Source organism: Gopherus evgoodei, unplaced genomic scaffold, assembly GCF_007399415.2.
Source record: "Gopherus evgoodei ecotype Sinaloan lineage unplaced genomic scaffold, rGopEvg1_v1.p scaffold_45_arrow_ctg1, whole genome shotgun sequence".
Lineage (NCBI taxonomy): Eukaryota > Metazoa > Chordata > Testudines > Testudinidae > Gopherus > Gopherus evgoodei.
In genome coordinates, this window is record NW_022060066.1 from 1,246,254 (window position 1) to 1,252,464 (window position 6,211).

The 6,211-nt window shown below is 44.1% G+C and overlaps 1 pseudogene; it reads right to left on the minus strand.

Annotated features, from left to right (window-relative positions):
• Positions 1–22: 22 nt before the first annotated feature.
• Positions 23–1,551, minus strand: LOC115642765 (annotated as a pseudogene).
• Positions 1,552–6,211: the final 4,660 nt, after the last annotated feature.

Genomic DNA, 6,211 nt, shown 5'->3' on the forward strand with positions numbered 1-6,211 from the left:
ACTGTCTTGCAACACAAATCTGTTAGAAGTTCACTTTCCTCCTTGAGCACAGTAACCTTCCCATTATCCTCTTGATGGCACTTTTCATCTCAGTGTTCCTCAGGGTGTAGATCATTTGGTTCAGCATTGGAGTGACCACTGTGTACAGCACAGACACTGCCTTGTCCAGGGTGAATTTCTGGAAAGGCCGGTCATAGATGAAAACACAAGGCCCAAAATACAAACTCACCACTGTGATCTGAGCTGCGCAGGTGGACAGGGCTTTGTGTTTCCCTTCCATGACATATGTCCTTATCTTGACAAGGATGATGGTGTAGGATATGAGCTATGTGATGAAGATTTCTGTGGTGATCAGCCCATTATTGGAGGCTATCAGCAACTCCATTATGTATGTGTCTGTGCAGGCTAGTTTGATGACTTGGGGGACATAGGAATAGAAACTGTCTAGTGTGTTGGGTCCACAGAAGGACAGTTGGATGATCAGTGCAAGCTGGACAATGGAATGGACAAAGCCACCCAGCCATGCTCCTGCCACCAGCCCCATGCACATACTTCTGTTCATGATAGGCAGGTAGTGCAATGGCTTATAGATAACCACATACCGATTAGCAGCTATCACTTCTAGGAAGAAGACTACAGTGCCCCCGATGAAGTGGCAGAAGAATGTGTGGGTCAGATACTCACTCACAACCTTAACAAAGTTTTTGTTTTGTGCATTATTTTGCTTAGGAATTCCCTTTCTGATTGGGATATGTGATGGAGCAAGACCAGATGGCTACAGTAAAGTACTGAGAAACAGGTATGTTAGCCCCAGGCTAAAGAAATCCCTAGTACCGTGGTAACCAAATGGCAGTTGCTCCAGGTTAATCAAGGCACCTGGGGCCAATTAAGATCTTTCTAGAAAGCAGTGGAGATAGCTACTTTAATTAAAACACCTGCAGCCAATCAAGGCAGGCTAATCAGGGCACCTGGGTTTAAAAAGGAGCTCACTCCAGTCAGGCAGGGAGGAGCCAGAGGAGAAGGAGCGTGTGTGAGGAGCTGGGAGCAAGAGGTGCAAGGAGCTGAGAGTGAGAGAGTGTATTGCTGGAGGATTGAGGAGTACAAGCATTATCAGACACCAGGAGGAAGGTCCTGTGGTGAGGATAAAGAAGGTGTTTGGAGGAGGCCATGGAGAAGTAGCCCAGGGAGTTGTAGCTGTCATGCAGCTGTTACAGGAGGCACTATAGACAGGGCCCTGGGCTGGAACTCGGAGTTGAGGGCAGGCCGGGGTTCCCCCCAAACCTCACAACTCCTGATCAGACACAGGACGAGTTGACCCAGACTATGGGTTCCACAAGAGGGGAAGATCACTGAGGTGAACAAATCCGCCAATAAGCGCAGCACCTACCAAGGTAGAGGAGGAACTTTGTCACAGAAAGTATCCAAAAAATAGCAGTGTAGTTGCAGGGGAAAAGGGTAGATGGTTAAATAGGTACTTAGGACCCACTATTTGTGGTGGCTCACATGCTCGGTTAGCGTATGAACTACTGGGCGGTAGCGTCCCAGACCCATTGTCTTTCATAATGGCAATTCATAGTGATTCTTAGTATTTGTGACAGAAAACTGGTAAGAATGATTCTATAGCCTGGTGGTTAAGGTATTCATGAGGATACTCAAAATCAAATCCTTGCTCCAGTCATTCTTTAATTATTTACACAAAATAGCAGAGCTTCAAGAGTAGAGATTGAGTAAACCCCAGACCCCAATATCCCATAAACCAGGGCGTGCTTCTCTATTATGTAAAACTAAATTCAAATCCTTTCTCTGTCATCCCACTCTAGAGATAAGTCTGCGAACCACTAAGCTATAGCTTACAACAGAGGCACCACCTCCCCCAAAATGTTTTGAAATTTTTGATCCATCACCGACTTCTGAAAAATATGTTCACTTGCTTTTTTGTATTAATATTCTTAAATTACTGGTAACAACTGTCAATCTTAACTCCAGTTTGACAACATTAGTGTTTCTCGTTGTCATTTTTTCCTTTAGGAATTCCATTCTTCCCCCCCCACTGTGAGGTCAACTGCTCCCAGAAACTCAGGAAGGAGACATAATCCTGGCCACTTTAAGAAGATACACATTGCTGCATTCCTTTCACCTTTCTCTCTGATGTTCGTCATAGACAGGGAACTCTACTCAAAGAAAAATCATTAGATGATTCCTATATTCTAACTGTATGTAAATTCAACAGTGCTAGGAGGTTTGTGTGTGTAGAGACGCTAGCACTGAATCTAGAAGCATTTCTATAACTCGTGGCACATGGAAGGGGTGAGAAAGTTGTGAATACCCTCCATCCATCTCACTTATCAGAAATTATTGATGAATGCCTTCATCTGTGTGTAGTGTGTTTCCTAGGCAGAGTAAACAAAACCACTGTCCAGTAAAAAGTAAAGCACTGTGGAGTGCATGAAAACTGATAAATAAGTCCCCTAGTTATGGATGAGTGAGGATGTGTCCACACTACAAGCTATGCCACTGCAGTGTAAATGCGTACTACAGTTACAGAAGGGGTTTTCCATCACTGTAGTAAATCTACCCTCCTGAGAGTTGCTACTGACATTGAGAGAAGAATTCTTACATCAACCGCACTGTGGCTACAGTGGGGTTAGGTTGATCTATCTATGTCGCACAGGGCATGACATTTTGACAGCTCTAAATGATGTAACTAGGCTGACTTCCATTTTAGGTGTATACCAGGCCTAAGTCTCTCCAAGAATGTATGCTTCATTATTTCACAATAAAGCCAGAGGGGGAGAGTTAAAGTTGTGTGGCTGTTTTGAACTGAGCATTTCCATTCTTTCAAATATTGGGTTTCCTTTTAAGTTCAAACTTAACACTGAATTTCCCTGAAGCTCTATGTCCCATTATCCACCATAGAATCATAGAATATCAGGGTTGGAAGGGAACACAGGAGGTCATCTAGTCCAACCCCCTGCTCAAAGCAGGACCAATTCGCAACTAAATCATCCCAGCCAGGGCTTTGTCAAGCCTGACCTTAAAAAACCTCTAAGGAAGGAGATTCCACCACCTCTCTGGGTAACTCATTTCAGTGTTTTACCACTCTCTGATTGAAAAAGTTTTTCCCAATATCCAACCTAAACCTCCCCCACTACAACTTGAAACCATACTCCTTGTTCTGTCCTCGGGTACCACTGAGAACAATGTAGATCCATCCTCTTTGGAACCCCCTTTAGGTAGTTGAAAGCAGCTATCAACTACCCCCTCATTCTTCTCTTCTGCAGACTAAACAATCCCAGTTCCCTCAGCCTCTCCTCATAAATCATGTGCCCCAGCCCTCTAATCATTTTTTTTGCCCTCATTTGGACTCTTTCCAATTTTTCCACATCCTTTTTGTAGTGTGGGGCCCAAAACTGGACACAGTACTCCAAATGATGACTCACCAATGCAGAATAGAGGGGAATGATCGCATCCCTCGAACAGCTGGTAATGTCCCCAACTCATACATCCCAAAATGCTGTTAGCCTTCTTGGCAACAATGGCACATTGTAGACTCATATCCAGCTTCTCGTCCACTGTAACAACTAGGTCCTTTTCTACACAGCTGCATTCTAGCCATTTGGTCCCTAGTCTGTAACAGTGAATAGAATTCTTCCGTCCTAAGTGCAGAACTCGGCACTTGTCCTTGTTGAACCTCATCAGTTTTCTTTTGGCCCAGTCCTTTAATTTGTCTAGGTCCCTCTATAGCCTATCCCTACCCTCCATCGTATCTACCACTCCACCAAGTTTAGTGACATCTGCTGAGGGTGCAGTCCACACCATCCTCCAGATCATTAATGAAGATATTGAACAGAACAGGCCCCAGGACCAAACCTTTGGGCACTCCTCTTGAAACTGGCTGCCAACTAGACATGGAGTCTTTGATCACAACCTGTTGAGCCAGACAATCTAGCTAGCTTTCTATCCATCTTATAGTCCAATTATCCAGCCCTTACTTCTTTAACTTGCTGGTAAGAATACTGTGGGAGACCATATCAAAAGCTTTGCTAAAGTCAAAGAATAACACATCTACTGCTTTCCCCTCATCCACAGACTCAGTTATCTCCTCATAGAAGGCAATTAAGTTAGTCAGGCATGACTTGCCCTTGGTGAATCCATGCTGACAGTTCCTGATCACTTTCCTCTACTCTAAGTGCTTCAGAATTGATTCTTTGAGGACCTGCTCCATGATTTTTCCAAGGACTGAGGTGAGGCTGACTGGCCTGTAGTTCCCCGGATCCTTCTTCTTCCCTTATTTAAAGATGGGCACTACAGTAGCCTTTTTCCAGTCATCCGAGACCTCCCCCGTTCTCCGTGAGTTTTCAAAGATAATGGCCAATGGCTCTGCAATCAGATCCACCAACTCCTTTAGCACACTCAGATGCAGCGCATCCAGCCACACGGACTTGTGTTCGTAGAGTTTTTCTAAATAGCCTCAAACCTTTTCTTTCTCCACAGTGGGCTGGTCACCTTCTCCCCATACTGTGCTGCCCAGTGCAGCAGTCTGGGAGCTGACCTTGTTTGTGAAGACAGAGGCAAAAAAATCATTGAGTACATTAGCTTTTTCCACATCCTCTCTCACTAGGCTGCCTCCCTCATTCAGTAAGGGGCCCACACTTTCCTTAACTTTCTTCTTGTTGCTAACATACCTGAAGAAACCTTTCTTGTTACTCTTAACATCTCTTGCTAGCTGCAGCTCCAAGTGTGATTTGGCCTTCCTGATTTCACTCCTTCATGCCTGAGCAATAGTTTTATACTCCTCCCTGATCATTTGTCCAATCTTCCACTTCTTGTAAGCTTCTTCTTTTGCATTTAAAATCAGCAAAGATTTCACTGTTAAGCCAAACTGGTCACCTGCCATATTTACTATTCTTCCGACACATAGGGATGTTTTTTTCCTGTAACCTCAATAAGGATTCTTTAAAATACAGCCAACTCTCCTGGACTCCTTTCCCCTTCATGTTCTTTTCCCAGGGGATCCTGCCCATCAGCTCCCTGAGGGAGTCAAAGTCTGCTTTTCTGAAATCCATGGTCTGTATTGTGCTGCTCTCCTTTCTTCCTTGTATCAGTATCCTGAACTTGACCATCTCATGGTCACTGCCTCCCAGGTTCCCATCTACTTTTGCTTCCCCTACTAACTCTTCTCTGTTTGTGAGCAGCAGGTCAAGACGAGCTCTGCCCCTAGTTGGTTCCTCCAGAACTTGCACCAGGAAATTGTCCCCTACACTTTCCAAAAACTTCCTGGATTGTTTGTGTGCCACTGTATTGCTCTCCCAGCAGATATCAGGGTGATTAAAGTCTCTCATGAGAACCAGGACCTGCGATCTAGTAACTTCTGCTAGTTGCCTGAAGAAAGCCTTGTCCAGCTCATCCCCCTGGTCTGGTGGTCTTTAGCAGACTCCCACCAAGACGTCACCCTTGTTGCTCACACTTCTAAACTTAATCCAGAGACTCTCAGGTTTTTCTGCAATTTCATATCAGAGCTCTGAGCAGTCATACTGCTCTCTTACAAACAATGAAACTCCCCCATCTTTTCTGCCCTGCCTGTCCTTCCTGAACAGTTTATATCCATCCATTACAGTGATCCAGTCATGTGAGTTATCCCACCAAGTCTCTGTTATTCCTATAAAATCATAGTTCCTTCACTGTGCCAGGACTTCCAGTTCTCTCTGCTTGTTTCCCATGCTTCTTGCATTTGTGTATAGGCACTTTACATAACCACAACTTCCATCTGTCAACAATTTTCTTCTCCCTTTCTTGAGGAATTAATGCTGGGACTTACAGAAGAGCCAGATTGTTAAAGTTCTTTAGGTGCCTAGTAGGATTTTCAAAAGAGCCTAGGTGTCTAATATACAATAAAATCATTGTGTTTTACCGACCTAGAGTGGGATTCACAAGGGTAATTAGATGCATTTTTCAAAAGAGCCTAATGGCCAAATTTTTAAAAGTACTTAGGCATCAAAAAAGGCAGATAGGTGTCTAGTGGAATTTTCAGAAACACCTGAGCAGATTAGGCACTTAATTCTTGTTGAAAGCAATGGAAGTTAAGCATGTATGAAGTTTAGGCACTTTTGAAAATCCCACTAAGGCCCTATCTGCATCTTTAGGTGCATAAATACTTTTGAAAATCTGACCCTTTTACATTTTTGAAAATCCCACTTTGGGTCTGATGGAA